The sequence below is a fragment of the Scatophagus argus genome, chromosome 1 (genome assembly GCF_020382885.2).
Source record: "Scatophagus argus isolate fScaArg1 chromosome 1, fScaArg1.pri, whole genome shotgun sequence".
Classification (NCBI taxonomy): domain Eukaryota; kingdom Metazoa; phylum Chordata; class Actinopteri; family Scatophagidae; genus Scatophagus; species Scatophagus argus.
The window spans coordinates 16,866,482-16,880,874 of NC_058493.1; the positions used below are offsets into that span (position 1 = coordinate 16,866,482).

Genomic DNA, 14,393 nt, shown 5'->3' on the forward strand with positions numbered 1-14,393 from the left:
TGATGTCACTCGAGTCACTTAGGGCTGAAGACCAAAGTTAGAAAGAGATGAGCTTTTCAGACCTCTGTGGTCAGTTCTCCGTCTCTGCCTGAAGCTAGCAGCTCGAGGCAACATTAGCTGCTACCAGCTGAACACACCTGAATCTCTGATCAAGTTGCATTGTGGGTGATTAAGGTGCCATGTTTTGACAAGGTAGAAAAATGAATGGGGAAAACAATTTGGGCCCGAACAATGAAAGAGCAGCACTTGCCCATCTCTCTTATCACCAGGAGCCTTGGAGCAAGTACCCTTCAAACCTCCAGCTTCTCTGAAGCCATCAGGTCAGACTGTGCTTGTGGCTTCCAGGTGTGAAAAGGAGTTTGTTGTCCTCCGTGACACTTTGTCGAGTAAACAAAGGTTTAAAAATGTTTTGTTGCATTTGTATTGTTGCAAGTTGCATTTCTGTGATGATCTAACAATAGCAGTAAAGAACTGCTTAATGTTTCCTCACAAAGGTTCAACATAGCGGCATTTAGAGAAACCTTCTCTTTCAGCATGTGCACTGATCTCTGTAACTTTTTATTTTCACTGCACAACAAGACTAATATCTGGCTAATAAAACACATTGCTGGCATTTCTCCGCCTCCTCTTAAGTAACAACATGAAAAAACATGAAAAAATACTTTTGTCTTGTCAGGAATGCACTTAGGACTATTGATCTCTATTGACTTAAATGATTCTGTTGTTGTTTCTACTTCTAAAAAAGACTCCAGTTTGTATTCTGTTGAAACTTCTGTAGTTCCTTTGAGAATTACACTTTCAGCATATGATACCCACCATTTAAAATTCTCACTGTTTAAACTAAACAAATTCAATTGGGAATTATTCTTCTCTTCTATGATAATAAATTCTACCTTTGTCTTGACAGAGATATGTAAAACAACAGCATGGCAAACTAATACATCACAGTGGATGAGTGTGTACCAGTAAATAAACTGTATTTTAATCAGCATTGTTCTAAGTCTGGGATAAAGACACATGGGCGCACACTTTGAATCTCTCTGACGCAAATTTAAACCAGACATTGCTGTTTGCAGTGGTTCATTTCCCAACAATGTGTCAGTGAAACATTTTAAAACTTTTAAAAAGGCAAAATCTGAAGACAACACACTGAAAACAAAGTAAAGTGAGCTAAAACTTTCTCATCGTTCCTACATCAACTACCTGAACAAGTTCGTGTTCCTTTTCTCCTCAACCTTTTCATGAATTCATAATACATACACGTCTCTCCGCTAAGATCCATAGCAATTCAGATGGATCTGATGTTTACATTTCTCGATGTTGAAGGTTTTACAATGTTTGTTTCCTTTTGTTTTTTCATTTAGAAGCTGCCACGCAAGTGAGGTATCACTTCACCCACCGAGGCTGAGAATTAAAGAATAATTTTGTGTGTGTTTTTGTTGGATCCCTTAACAGATTGTTTTTGCTGCCATATTGCTTTTTAATCACAAAATGTATATGACGTTACTGTTCACAGATATAAAATGCTTTAATATTTTTGAATGACCGGTTTTGCTTTACTGACTTATTACTTTGACAGTAATAAGTAAAAGATCAGAAAATGCTCACCAGCACAAGTCTCTCTCTCTCTCTCCCTCTCCCTCTCTCTTTCAGAAAAAAACATAAGGTTTACTATAAATGGTTGTTAAAAGTAAATTTTCTGAACTACAACCTACAAACTTACTTACTGGCATTGTGTTTTTGAATTCTGAAAACACCATTTAGCTCATCTCTGTATTTCTGTGAGCTAAAATCGGGTCAATAAACTACATAATAAGTTGAACTGACCTGCCTCCTCTTTACTTTTAAAAGTATAAAAAACCCTTTCCTGATGTATTCGACTCTGCAGAGGAATGCACTTAAAGTGTGCCTTCAATGACTTGCAAGAAGAAGAAAAAAATCTCTCAGTACAAAAGTTAACTGTTGGAATAAGCTTTGCAGAAATGCGTGTACTTGAGTGAGTGTGAACTAAAGAAGGTCATGATCCATATGAAAGTCTGTCTTGTTTAATTAAACTTTCAGGTGTAGAAAGAGTAGAAAGACCAGAAACCCTTTCAGCTGGGTGGTACACAGTCTGAATGTTACTTCTCCCATCTTAATCATTAATGGTTGATAGTAAAGGTATGAAGATGCTAAGATATTGAATAAAATAAAATAATAGCAGTAGCCTATGCGCCAGTAAATAACAACTGAAAGGTCATTTTGAGCAGGTTTAAACACATTTTTGGTTTATTTCTGGATGGTTCTGGCTCTGAAGCTACGGTACAGACTTTTCGACACTCTGAAGGTTCACTGACAGTCAGAGATCCTTTAACTTGAATGAAATTAAATATTTTAGTCAGTCAGTTGACCTCTGAGTGTTTGACTCACTTTAACACCGAAACTCATAGCTGGAGGTAAAATCTTTAACAATTATTTGAAGCCTTCAAAAATATATTCAATGAATGAAATAATTTTATAACTTTTTTTTTTTTATGACATTTCATGCTCTTTCCTTGCAGTAAATCGAAATGAGTGAATATGTTTGAGTGTTTAACCAAACATGTTTTAATGATAAATGACAAAGCTTGACAGTGATAACAACAAAAGGACAGTAACACAGCTAGTGGTAAGCCAAATGATACAGGAAGAGAGTTTTGTCATTAGCAGGAATGTTTGTGATTATGTGGCGACGCTTTGAAGGAGATATTTGAAGGAGCTCAGTGTAGAGACTTCATTCAATCAGTGTTTAATTATAATGCTTTTGTTGGTATGTCAAACCAAAACCAGCTTGGTGGTTACAGTTAATAACATGATGGGCTAAATTTTTCAAGTAATTTTGAGAGGGAATTTCAATACAAAGCTGGTGATTAATTTCAGGCGAGATTTTCTCAAGGCACAGAATTTTTCTTCTTCTTTTTGTGTGTTTTTCTAAATCACACTTCTGTGGAAGCACAAGCCCCTTCACTTTGTTTGGAGTGCCATCTGTGTACTGACCTCTTGTAACTTTTCCTTTCTTCTTTTTTATTAAATGACCTTTTCTTTAAAAGCAAAAAGAGCAGAATAGAAAACAAATCATACGGTAGTGATGATTAGCATTCAGGCAACAGAGCAATCAGAGCCTGAAATTGCAGTGAAATTACAGAAGCTGTGAAAGTTGATGAAAAAATGGAAAAGCTGGGACAAGATGAATCTAAAAATATAATGTCATTATTTTAGTACTTTCACCCAAATAATCCTTTGAAACAGTCAAACACAAATCTCTTGAAAGGAGGAGACACTCGCTGAGCTGCTGGAGTAAATAATCCATATTCTGTTTGAGCATTTATATTTACATTTCCTCCGAGGAGAAAAATATCCTCCTCACAACAGCTGCCATTTAAGGTTAATCTTTTCCCTACCTATTTACAATATTTTGCACTTAAAAAGGTACGATAAGTTGATATCCAAACTTTAATCAGTTATTTGAGAACAACCCAGTGATGCTATATAACATGAAAGCAAACATGGTACAACAAAAAGGAAAAAGAAAAAGCCAGTAGCAACAGGATCTTTACATACACAAGCTCCCTGCCTCATACTGACAAACGTAAGAAAAGGCAGCCATTTTTTAAAACTTAAAAGATTATAATATCACATTTAAGATCTGGCGCTGAAAGCCTGTCTGTCAGTCAGGCAGGAAAAGGGAAATCTGACATCTATGGTACCAGTTGAAATAACAGTACAATAATAGTAATAATAATGATTGGGTATAGTTTGCTCAAAGTGTGAAGTTTCTCTGTGCCCACTAAAAATCTGATGTTAAGAGGTGGCCCTCTGAGCATGATTTGTGACATTATAAACAGTTTGAAAACCATGTCCTGATCCAATATTCAGCTTACACAAGTGCGATGTGGAGACCCGAAACCTTCGCCGCTGCACCTGCCCTGGGAACGGTCGTCCTGACAGTGAAGCAGGAGACGTCCTGTGTCTTGCAGTTAAACTTTGGAAATGAAAAATAGTTCCACACTCTGGAATTTTTATTGAATGAGAAGGAATGTGGGCCATTTAAAAGATTTTAATGTGGAAATCACACATTTTTTTTTCTACATAAACCATTTGAATATTTGCGTATTTAAGATTGAGCCGATTTCGCACGTGTGGAGAGGATCTTGAAAATCAGCCGTAACCAGGGCTTGTCTGCAGTGACGTAGCCTATTCTCCCATTATGAATAAAGAATACTTCTTCCTTCACTGGCTAAATCTGACTGCTGAGCGTGGAATGAATGAGGCAGTGATTTCATACTCAGCCCCAGCAGTTCTGCCTTCTTCCTCGTTGTCAGTTGCTTCTCATTGCTTCGTGGTTCATTGAAGTCAGTGTCTCACTCACTCATTGTCAACCTGATTTTGTCCGCTGATTTCCTGCCTGTGAATCATGTTACCTGCCTGTTAGTGATGTGCCAGTTTACTTCCTATACTCATCGGCCTCCTGCCAGCGTGTTCTCTAGCTTTCAGCAGCCCCTTCAAATCTCCAGTCTGCCCTCCTCTGATCTCTGCTAACCCTCACGTCTTATGGTTTGGATTAACTGGTGGTACGATGTGTTGTTGGACCAAGTTTAAACACAAAAATGTTTATTCCTGTCCTGATGGAAATGCAATGAAAAGTGGCCAAAAACCTGCCACCGTAGACTCCTCCTGGCTGCATTAACAGAGCAACACCGTGTGAGCATGTGAATGTCTGACTAAGCATCGCACTCTGAACACGTCATCAGACTCAGTTTTGAAAATTTATGCAGCATAATCAGGTAGTAGTTTTCTTCTTCCTTGTGGGAACATAGTGACTACATCACCCACAGTGCATCTTGATTGCCACACAGTCACAACCACAGTCTGACCTGATGGCTTCAGAAATGCTGAAGGTGCTGCTCTTTCATTGTTTTAACCCCGATTTATCCCCCTCTCATCATTAAAAAAATCAACATAACCCAGTCAGATTCTGTCTTTTTTCCCATTAATTGTTCTACCTTGTCAAAACATGGCACCTAAATCACCCACAATGCAACTTGACCAGAGATTCACATCCACAGAGGTCTGATAAGCTCATCTCTTTCTAACTCCACACCTTCAGGTTTGTTTTATTGTTCGGCCTTTCGCTCTTTTTACATGTTATGAAGTAAACGATGATTACACAATGCAACGGCAGCAGGATAATGACACCATCAGTGTTTAGAATAGTTCCCTATAATCTTTCACTATGCAAGTATGCGAACAGCGAAGCTAATTGAGGAGATCTGTAGCTTCGATTCTGCAGCTGCATTCTGCTTCTCGGAGTTTTAACTCGTTCTTTGCTGTTTTGGTTCAGTCTCAACCCTCTCACTGTGTTGTTTTTACTTTACGCACACTGTACGTTACCTGCTCAGCATCAAAGAGCAGATGGACACAATTACTGCCATAGCGGAGCAATTAGCAGCTAAACAGATGAATATTTCCCTGCTGTTCTCATAGTTGATGTAAATCAAAAACAGAGCTGAAAGGAGAGTAAATATTGGACTTAGATTTACCAGGTGTCCAAAACATGATGCTTAATGACTGACAATGTTGCTCTGTAATGGCTCGGTTTTTTAAAAGAGCAACTGGTATATAAAGGTGACGATGTGTCAGTGTTGTGTGATTACAGTAGTGTATTTCTGTTACTGATGTTTCGACGACTGCGTTTTTTTCTGTGTGGCATTCGCTCTCATTTGAGGGGCTTTGTGACAGCATATGTGACAGTTCTGCTTTAAAAATAATCATTAGAATTTGACTGCAGCAATGAGATGAAGGATCACTTCATATATTACAGTGTTTATGTATTTTGTTATTTGGTATATATGATGGAGTTCCAGCCCATAGCATCATACCTGCTGCTCGTTGTTTCGATTGAGCTTGCTAGCCTACTATAAACTGAGCCCTGGATTTCTTCCCAGTCTTATCCTCTGACATTTAAGCTGGGATAGCGACAATGCATTTCAATAGCCCATTGTTCCGAACAACTATCATCGGTAAAGCGCAGGACCTGGGAGCTATGCTTTTTCTCCCCCCACCTCCCCAAAAAAAGCAGAAAATGATCACCCATAATCAGACATCATACACCAAGATGTCTTAAACAGGAACATTTCCAGCCATTAGGTGTAATTACACTCCTGTATCTGCCTTTATATAACGCTGTATTCATATCGAATGAGCCTCTCTGCACATGATAAGACCACATCCATGTCTGTCTTTTATATAGGACAACAGCAGTTAACAAAAACACCCATGAAAAGGTAAGTCTGGCAAGGCCAACGCTGAGCTTGAGTAGTTTATGTCAGTTGGAGGTTCAGGAACTTGTGTGTGTTTGTTATTGATTTGTGCCAATGCTTCAGAGCTGGAGACTCTATCACACGTTATCCAAGTTCTCCACTTTAATCCCACTCTTTGCTCTTTATGTATTTGAACACACACATTTGTAGTTTCTATTTTTGTTCTTATTTGAAATGAAATCTGTTTCATTGCTGAAAATGTGTGTTAAACAACTCTCCTCCAATTATTCAAAGCCTTTATTTTAAACATATATCACAGTTTCTGCGGTTTGTATCATATTGCACATCCAACGATGGTTTTTCGCCAGATGGCAGAAATTTGATGATTCTTTTTTCTGTTCTAAAAGGATGCATGTGTGTGATATCGCAAAATCCTGCACCTCAGACACTATCTGTATGCTCATCTGGTTATAATCGCATTTTAAACACTGGTTATGCAATAATCTGTCTTTAATGTCTGTATCATGCTGGCAGAAGCTTCAATTGAATCAAAAACTAAGCTGCCAGAGAGATAAAGAGATTTGTAGGCAACTAGCAGGTATGCAGACTGTGTCCGACTGTAATAAAGACACCGAACAGCTACAGCAGCACACTGAAACAATTGAAACAGCACACTCTGCAGATTTAGTTCTAAATTAATTTCATCAAGTGAACCATTTCTCCCATATTGTCCTTTGCAACCTCCACATACTGAGCTGCAGAGTGCTTGTAAGAGTATGAACTATTCTTCAACTACTTCACTCCATTTTTTCACATTGTCTTTCAAATTGCAAAGGGTCATTTAAAAGCATAATTTCCAGCAGTTTTCAAATTAAAACAAAAAAAAAAGACAATGTATGGGCCTATCCAATAGTAATTTCTCTCAATCATCACTTATGGCTCTCTAGAGGTGTGTGGTTGTGTCTGTATCTGCAGAGACACAGCCCTCTGTCGGCATTTTCTTTTTTTTTTTTTTTTGTTTTGTCACATTTCATTTGTGGAGCACCGTGTAACACCCAGCCAAAAACAGTGCAAGGTTGCTCTTTGAATTACGTGTTTACGAACACCAACCGAGATATTCCAGGTTACATATTATGCCTTTCATTTTCAGATCTTTAGTTCATCAATTGATGTAGTTGTAATTACACGTAGTATCAATTCTGGTCCCGAAAAGAATATGATAGAATGCACATTCTCCTTCCACAGACGCTGGAGTCCATGAACCCAAAAAGTTCTCAAGGCATCTGCGTAAACTAACCAGCTCCATGCAAAATCATCAGATGAATATTATACTCCAGTGGAGAACACAGCGACACAAAGCATGAGGTAGTAGGGTTAAATATATATATACTATAGAAAGACAACTACAGTCTAAATTTCTACATTTATTTGCATAAAAAGATCCCTGATTAGTAGTATAATAATAATAATTATACTAAATAATAAAATTATAAAAATAAAATTAACATGGAACAATAAATGCATTACTAATGTCTGCAGAAAGAAACACAAGAACAGAAACAAAGTGACCTCATGTTTAACAAGTCTGTACTGACCAAATATTGAATGGGATAGGCTACAGCCAACCAATCACTGCAGAACATTTCTGCATAATTCACCAAGCAACACAAATTTTCATTCATTAGGACTATTGATGGTCCACCACAGGCCTACCTGCTATTTAATGGAATCCTATTTAATGGTCAGAGTGGTGGGTACCTGGTTGTACTACAGACATTCATTATAGTTTCCATAAAAGAAATCATCGCGGGCAGGAAAGAGACTGTCATCATGCCAACAGGCTTTTTACACTCCTGTTCATTACTGGTCACTTTGATTTGAAGGCAATCAGTTTGTCCGTATTAGGACCATGAAGGAATGGCCACTTAATATTTCCAGAGCTGACTCGTTGGGAGGTGGGCTGCTTATATGTTTTGATGTGATTCTTGGAGTCTTTTGTCCCTACATACTTTAGCATAGTCTAATTGTGTATAGATTTCACCAAGGGACAGCAGCTCCTGGCCTATGATTTATTTTTTATTTTTTTATTATGCAGTTTTGCACCATTTTGTCCAGACATTTCCTGGTGTTTCCATACCATCCGGTTAATCAGAAGGTGAGGATGTTCTCGACACCAGCGTAGTAAAACTGTATCCCTCCTGCGATATAAAACTTTGAAAAGAAAAGTCCCTGCTTTGTCCACCTAATTTCCTGTCTATAAATAACTTTTATAAATATGTTATAACTCATTTTAAGGAAGTCCGCCACTGCTTTCTTTGTTTTGGAAACATTCATCTCAAGTTATTGACTGCACACCAGTCCACCAGGAATGAAACCTCGTTTCTGTAGGCTGTTTTATAACTGTTAGAAGTACGTCCGACCAATGAGGTTTCATTGGCAAATTAAGCAACTTAAGAAAGTGGGAGTGGGAAATACACTCGTTTGTGTAGAGTGAGCATAACAGCAGAGACAAAATGCATCCCTGTGGGGCACATGATTCTTAACCAGAGACTTCGAGAACTTTAATCTGAGCTCCTTCTTCCTTCCCTGCAAGAAGTCCACCGACACATGGACATTTGGACTCTCAGCAGGAGAAGTTTTTCATACAGCCTGGATGGTAGAATAGACTGAGCTGTATTTAATAAACAGAAATCTTGTATAAGTGGCCTAAAGGTGTTGAAAACCTGAGTGCAAACATAAAGACACAGTGTCATCGACAGGCCTGTTTGCCCCCTATGCAATCTGGTGAAGGTTTGAGAGCAACTCTGGACAAGTGACGACAATCAAGCCATTCAAAGAACTTCATTAGTACAGATTTTAAGACGACAGATCTACAGTCATTCAGGCAGCTTGGGTTAGAATATTTTTAGTCACAGGAGCACCAACAGCAGCAGCAACCCTCTGCCTCCTAATCAATCAGCTCTTTGGAAAAATGGTCCTAATTTCCAACATGCTGCATTCATATTAAATGTCCAGTAGGCATCTGGCCACAGACTTCACCGATCAAACAAAACCGTCATATGATTGGTTTATAATGTTCGATTTTTTTTTTTTTTTTTTTGTACAAATTTAAAATCCCTGCATCATCAGAATCACTCTGGGTTTTTGTTTTTTATTTTTTTTTTTATGGGACAACAATTGGTTCAATGCAGTCTAATCATATGAAATCAGATTTGTCCCTGGGAAACATGATGAGGCAACTTGGGGAACAGAAAATCTCTTTATAACCCGATCAGACGATATAATGTTGTAAAAATACGCCTGCAGTGAGAAAGACATCTTAATCCAACAATGGAAGATAATCTGCTCACTAGAGTTATGTGTGGATGTATTAAATCCAGACCGAATTATTGAAATTAATAATATAAAATCATTATGATAGGTAATAAATTATGTATTATAAGAGCAAAGACGTTGGTCTATAATCCTTGAAGAATACAAAGAATACATGTATTTCCAGATCAGTGCTCACTCAGGCAGTGAGAGGAAATGAAAACTATTGCTAAGGTGAAAACACTAAATGGGCTGTTGTGTCACTGTGAGCCTGTTTGGAAGCCTGCTAGCTGCTGTGTCCAGCCTGATGAACACAGCTGACATAATTACATGTTTCTATATACAGCTTAGATATGTTTCTTTTTTATTTATCATATTTAATTCAACTCAAACTAAATGAGGACTTTTGAGCTATTGTGTCAGTCTGCTACAGAAAACTGAAAGCTTGAGGACAGAGAAGTGGAGCAGCTTAAAGATGTTAAAACATGTCATATTGTATGTAATATACAGAATTTTAAAAACCTTTCTGAAAACAAATCTCATCACAGTCCCTGATAAAATTTCTGTGAAACCAGTCTGACAGTGAACAGCTGAATTAAACAGAAAACAAGTTTCTCAGTTGCCACCAGGGGGCGTCTCCAGGCACATTCGGTTTGAGACTTCTCATCATTTCAACAGTGAGCTCTTCCAATTCAGCCGAGTTGACAGGGTATTCATATATTCATAACATAGAGAAGAACTCTACAGCCTATTGTGTAATTTATTATATCTTCCATGACTTCTGTTTATTCAACACATAAGAATAAATTCCTCAAGCTGTACTTAAACTGCAACATACTAAAACCTCATAGAAAAAAACGTGCATGTTTTTTCTATGAAAAAAAAAAATCCTTTTCATTTAACCAGAAAGTAGGCCTCACTACTCCTTCTCTTATCTGAGAACAAAGCCAATCAGTGTGGTTGGCTGAGCAGTCAAAGCAGAGAGCCAGGGAAGCACCTGGCCTTACGCAGCTATCTGATTAGAGGAGGTTGCTGGCCAGGCTGAACCAGACCAGACCAGGCAATGCCAGTGGCCGGGCAGATCTGGAGTCAAATGAACTAAACCAGGTTAATTCTATTGCACCACGGCCTCCCTTAGGCTTAGAGCACTAGGTTCAAATCAAAGCAATGCTACAGCACAGACCAACCTTATCTACCCAGGAGTCAGGAATGAAGACTGCAGTGGAAAAACTGTGGCTTCAGTGGTTCAGAACAGCTGATTGGTGTCCTGTGAGGCATGCATGTAATGATTAAGCTGTTATTATCGACTTGTCCCCAAGCTCCCGAATTGGCTTGCAAAAAAAAAAAAAAATCCAGTGACATATTTTATCACAGCTGACAAAGAACGTAAATGTTAAGAGTAGCACAGCAGAGTAAAGGCTTTAGTGAGAGAATTCTTCACATACAATCAGAAATATAAAGATTAGAAAAGGTTTGGAATTTGTTCTGCTTTTGTCTGTTTTTTAGAGGAAAAGATGGTTTCCAGGTGACAGAAGGATGGACCATATGTACATACAAACTGCACGCAGAGATGCTACATTGCAACTCCATGAAAAAAAAAGAAGTTTCAAGAAGTTCACAATCCATACACCTGTTAGTTAGACATTACTGGCTACATGCAGGTTACACATCGCTTATATGTTCAGCACGACACATTCTGAGGCACATCTTGTTCAGTGCGCTGGTAGTCTGCTAAATTTGATGTTATTATTACTGTGCTGACGTACTTGGAAGGAGCGACAGAAGCAAAAGGTGGGTAAAGAGAAATCTTTGCTTGTTAGGGAATGTAACCCAATGTACTGGTTTAAATACAAACAGAAAAACAAAATATGAAAATGAAATCTGGACAAACCTGCGCAGGTTCAAGGGGAGAGACATATTACACACTGTAGGCTGTCAATGAAAAGCATCCTCGGTCGTGACCTTTTGTTGGGCCCATTACATTCATTAGTTATAGAAAGTAAAGGATACTATTGGGCTGTGAAATCGGCCCCGAACAGCCTGTCCTGTAGACACAAAGTGTTTGTTATTACAGAGTTATTCCTGAACAACTGTGAGGCTGTTTCATGATAGGGTCAGTTCCATTAGCCTGCTTTTGCTCAGTTTGGGGAAATAAATGACCATTTCTGGGCAAAGTGTACAAACAGTGCAGTGTAAGTGCACTATGGGTCTGAGTAATGCAGGGATAATCTCAGCGTGCAGGGCCTAGGTATTACTTTTGTATTGATAGGTGTGGGTGTGGGGGTTTACGTTACATATTATGTTTATGAGGACTGTCTGAATGTTCTAGACTTCAGCCTATGAAAACAGGTCCTTATTGGTCAATCCTCCCAAGACTTGATTACCACCTGAGCACCTGAGCAAAACTGCTCAGGTCTTAAGGTGGTTGTTTTAACATGATCTTGAACTGGGCCCGTGTGTCAAAATCTGCATTTAGGACTGTCGTTATTTCAATTCTGTACCTATATTTTAGATATATACATAACTTAATTTATTGAATCAAATTCCCACACAGTAAATCAAGCACCAGCCGGTATTCTTGATACAAACGTTTGCTGGGTTGTAGATTGTTTGAATCCAACCCAGGAAATGAAACACAGAAACGTTATCTGTCTGATTCTGTGGTGGGATCAATAATACACAAAAAAGGATAAGATTAATTACCCAACAGTGGCAAATCTTACTGTTTTCTTTTATCCCTTCGTCAAGCTAATTTGCACACAGATAGGCTTTAAAAGGGAGTGTAAAATAACAGCTAGACTTAAAGATATAATATTTCCAATAAAAATTAAATACAAAATTATCTTGAAATGATAAGGGAAGTTTCACTGTGCTTAAATGATCTGTTTGCCTCTGTTTTGTGGTAGTAAAAAGCTGACAGAGGGGTACGTATTTTCAGACGTGTGGACCTCTTTTCCACCTGTCTCCGATAAGAGGAGCACACATTTGACATGTGATCCTCTCACTCTGTCTCACGTTAATTTGCTTGGTCCCTGCTGACACATTAATCTGTCTTGTCTCATTTGCTGCCTATACAGCCACCACCGCACCCCTTAAGTGTCCACACTCTGTCACAATACGGCAAGAACAGCGTCATGGTATGGTGGGCTTGCTGGATGAGCTACTTGTTTTGGCGCAGACAGTTCGGTGGGTTAACTCCTTTACCCCTTGCACGAGCAGTGAAAGACAATAACTGCACAATGAACACGGTGATGAAAGCATCAGCAATTCATATCTATAATTTAACTGTAATCATTTGGCTCAGTAACCTACAAAATGCAGTCTTCCACTGTCCTGCACTGACATTGAGGACTTCTCATAAAAGGCCGCTTTATGAATTCTGACTTTCAGGGTGAATAATTTTTAACATGTCAAGCTGATGAATTGCCACGAAGCTGCTGGAGCAACATATTGTTGCATTCATCTTTGGAAAGAAAAATATGGTTTTCTCATTAAAGACGTCCTAGATATGGCTGGATTTTGATGATTTGTAATTTGTTTTGGGGAGAACAACCTCAGAATAGAGAGGGCAACCGCATAAAACGATAGGACTGCTTTGAGCGGCTACTGCTAAGATATACCATGAAGTGTGTCTTTGATAAACATAAAGGCAGTAAAAAAAAAATGCACTGAAAGACAAACCTGTGTAAAGAGCATTTAAAGCATACACCTCCCCGTGTTTCACTCTCGGCAAAACATGCACAGACAGGTGTTAAAAGGTGTTGATGGATGTCCTCAGAGGGGCACTCGTTCATCTTTATAGATCCTTTTCTTTTGAAGGACTGGTGTCAAAACAGTGGCTCCTAATGGATGACTTGTTCAGACAGGACTGCAGTCGTGTCTTTGACTGGGTTTTCTGTCTGTGACTGTTTAAAAGCGCATTTGTGAACCTCGCAAACTCAGCCTTTAGAAAAATTTAATCATACAGAAGTGCAGAACATAAAAATGCATACCTCTTACCTGAACTGCTGTCTTGCAGGAAACACACTGCATTTATACTGTAATAGCTGCCACTGCTTTTAGATGGGTGTGTAATAAATAAAGGTAACAACTCTCTGTTTCATCATAGATTTAAGACTGTAAGATGACATATAAGCTTAAACTTGCCATTAATCCGTAGCATGGAATGTAATAAATATATGTACTGACAAGATGGACGTATTAAGGGAAAACAAATGAAATATCAGGTCAAAAAATAAAAAATCTGTTTATATCTGTATTCTTACAATAATACCCAGTTAGAAGCCACACTTTGTTTAAGACTGTTGATTATAGCTTCACAAAGTTTCTCCACACCCAATCTGCATTAAGGCCTACTTTCAACATTCCCCTCCTCTCTCCTGTTCGAATTTGGCCAGTATCGTGAAGACAGCTGCTGCCTTTAAGTTCTGTAGGAAATTTTGCAACCCTGGAATTCACATGGTTTGCTCTGCATCTTTTTTTTTTAATTTGTTTTTTTAGCAATCTTTTATAAAATCACAAAGAAATTTAGACATTAGCCACACAGCTTCATATATTATACATATACACACATACATACGTATATACACATGTGTACATAAAAAACGTCTAATTTTCAAACGCGTTTAAAAATAACAATTACACGTTTCAGCGGTACTTGAACTTTGACATATGAGATGTCCAAACGTGTCACTGATAACTTGTAGCAGGATCGATATTATTAGCTGTGGACTTGTGGAGCTGTGGAGCTGGGATTTCGGAGTTTCGCGATGCCCCTGAAGGCGTCAGTTCTCGGGATGTTTT

General features: G+C 38.4%; 1 protein-coding gene across 2 annotated transcripts in view; it reads left to right on the plus strand.

Annotated features, from left to right (window-relative positions):
- mical2a (microtubule associated monooxygenase, calponin and LIM domain containing 2a) overlaps positions 1-1,765 on the plus strand; it is a 35,091-nt gene extending 33,326 nt beyond the window's left edge. For both annotated transcript variants that reach the window (XM_046387448.1, XM_046387459.1), the window contains exon 24: positions 1,365-1,765. The gene's annotated coding sequence lies outside the window, so the exon portion shown is untranslated. The remainder of the gene's footprint in view (positions 1-1,364) is intronic.
- The last annotated feature ends 12,628 nt before the right edge of the window (positions 1,766-14,393 follow it).